Source organism: Petaurus breviceps, unplaced genomic scaffold (genome assembly GCF_028583685.1).
Source record: "Petaurus breviceps papuanus isolate PSGF00001 unplaced genomic scaffold, PetGlider_PUasm1.0 90692, whole genome shotgun sequence".
In the NCBI taxonomy this organism is placed as follows: domain Eukaryota; kingdom Metazoa; phylum Chordata; class Mammalia; order Diprotodontia; family Petauridae; genus Petaurus; species Petaurus breviceps.
The window spans coordinates 1655506-1657983 of record NW_027187313.1 but is presented as its reverse complement, the minus strand read 5'-3'; the positions used below and the strand labels follow the sequence as shown (position 1 = coordinate 1657983).

The following is a 2478-nucleotide window of genomic DNA, read 5'->3' as shown; positions in this document are numbered from 1 at the left end:
GCATACAGTAACAGCAACATTGTAACAATGATCAACTGGGAAAGACTTAGCTACACTGATCAAGACAATGATCCAAGATGATTCCAAACGACCCATGATAAAAAATGCTATCTGTCTCCAGAGAGAGAACAGATGAATTCTGAGTGCCGATTAAAGCATACTTCTATTAACTTTCTCGATATGCATTTTCATTTGCAACATGGCTAATATGGAAACATATTTTGCATGACTTCACATGTTTCATCAATATCATATTGCCTTCTCAAGGGGTGGTGGAGGGACAGGAGGGAAGAAGAGAATTTGGAACTCAACATTTTTTAAATTAATTTTTAAAAATTTTACATTCAATAAGGAAATATTTAACAAAATAATTTTTTAAAAGAAAAAAAATTACATTCAGGTCATTGTAGCAAGAGGAAAAGGATCCAGGTTCCCCAGGCTTTCTTGATTACTACTCATTCAGTGCTGAAAGGCCTGGGTCGTGTCTTAGCTTCTCAAGGCTCCTAACAACTCACTAAGGCAATACTTAGTGGTTTTGGAACTGTATCCGTGGAGGGAGTTTCCGTACCAGGAGTTTCCCATCCCAATGAAATCACAAGTCTAGACCAAAACAACAACTATGAAGATTAAAGAAGGGTGAAGCCTGGGGGAGGAAAGTTTCATAAATATAGATTAAAAAGTTCTCTCAGATCTCAAAGGAGTAAGAAATTATTTGGGGGACTAGAATGGTCAGGAAGGCATCCAGAGGAGACAGCATTGGAGGTGGGGAGAGTTTATAAGGAGAAGTGGGGGGGTCTCACTTAGGTACAGCAGATTAGTTCTCTACCTTTGATGGCCCAGGCAGGGAGATACCAATTAGCAAGTACATGGGAAGTTTTTTGGATAAGGGGAGTTCCAGAAAAGGGTCAGGGTACAAGGATCATACAGGAGGAAGGTATCTACCCAGAACAGAGGAACAGAGACAGCCTATGTAAAGAATGGGTAGGCCCAGAAAGTTAGAGGAGTTTCAGATGACCCCAAGGGGAACACTGAGAAAGAAGGTTGGCAAGTAGTTTGGGGCCAGATGGTGGAGGCCCTTATTATGTTAATGACTTTGGGTTTCCCCAAACCCACACATACCACTGCAACCCTTTGTGTCTTGCCACATCTGGCTCTGACTCTGGAATCGTGGCATGGCATAGACATGCAGAGTGCTGTGCCCTTATGGGTCACACACATGGAAACAATAAAGGCACTGCCTCCCTGAGGCCGTCTGCAGCTGCAGGAGACTTGGAAGTGTTAGAAGACGTCTCTGCTCAACTGCCAGGTTCATCTCAGAGCCACAGAAATGGGCTCTGGGCCTCCTGGCAGAATCCTTTGCAGCATTAATGCGCACAGTGTAGGCTACACGTGTGCTCTTGTGAGTGCGCACAGAGACATATATAAAAACACGTGAGCCTCCCAGAAGCCTAGGACCTATATATATATATATATAATATATGCGGGGGAGGTACTTCTTATTTGTTGCTGGGCAAAAAGAAGAATGAGAGCGGCTGCTTGGGTCTCTGGGAAAGCAGCCTTCCCCTCTGGTAACGATACTGAAATATTGAAGCATCTCTCTCCTGGGGTTTCCTGTTTCCTATTTGGTCTCTTGTTTCTAGGCAACACATTAATACTCCCAAACTCCTGAAATTTATAGTCCTCCAACTGTCCCTCTACCTCAAAACCTCACATCTGCCAAGTCTCCCAGGGCTGCCTAGCCATTCTACTCTCTCCAGAGGAAAAAGTAATGGAAGATGCATTGTGGTTATGGGGATTGTATGTGTGTGGATTTTCATGTGTATGCATGCGTTTACATGCGTGTGCATACTTTCTCTCCCCCCTCCTGTGGGTTCCAGTTTTAATGAATTCTCCAGTAAAATCAATCTGGTTGGGGTCAGGGTGAGCAAGAGAGTTGGAACCAGACCATTTGATTTCCCTCTCCCCACTCTTACTTCAAAGCAGAATCTGGCAGAAAAATTCCATTTTTTGGGACAAGAAACAAGTTTTCTGTGCTTCCCAATAAGGTGAATTATTGACTCAGGCAGAAAGAACTAGGCTCCAGTCCCACCTCTGACACATACTGACTGTGTGACCCCAAGCAAGATCCTAAGAGACGTACAAAAGAAAGTATTTCCTTATCTATATCTTTATGTGTGTTATGAGGGCCACTAGGACCTCATCCATTCTTATCCAGGAGTGTTAACCTTCTCTCCTTTAATATAACACTTTATACCTTTACTTACATAGCTACCACCCTACTCACCAGGACTATTACAGTAGTCTCTTACTTGCGCATAGCTAGGTGGCACAGCAGATAGAGCCCTGGGACTGGAATCAGGAAGACTGAATTTCCTGAGTTCAAATATGCCCTCAGACACTTAGTAACTGTATGACCCTGGACAAGCCACTTAACCCTGTTTGACTCAGTTTCCTCATCTATAAAGTAAGCTGGAAAGA

The 2478-nt window shown here is 43.4% G+C and overlaps 1 non-coding gene across 1 annotated transcript; it reads right to left on the bottom strand.

Annotated features, from left to right (window-relative positions):
* Positions 1-2122: 2122 nt before the first annotated feature.
* On the bottom strand, positions 2123-2247 carry LOC138144263 (U6atac minor spliceosomal RNA). The gene has a single exon (XR_011163903.1). It is a non-coding gene; the product is annotated as a U6atac minor spliceosomal RNA (small nuclear RNA).
* Positions 2248-2478: the final 231 nt, after the last annotated feature.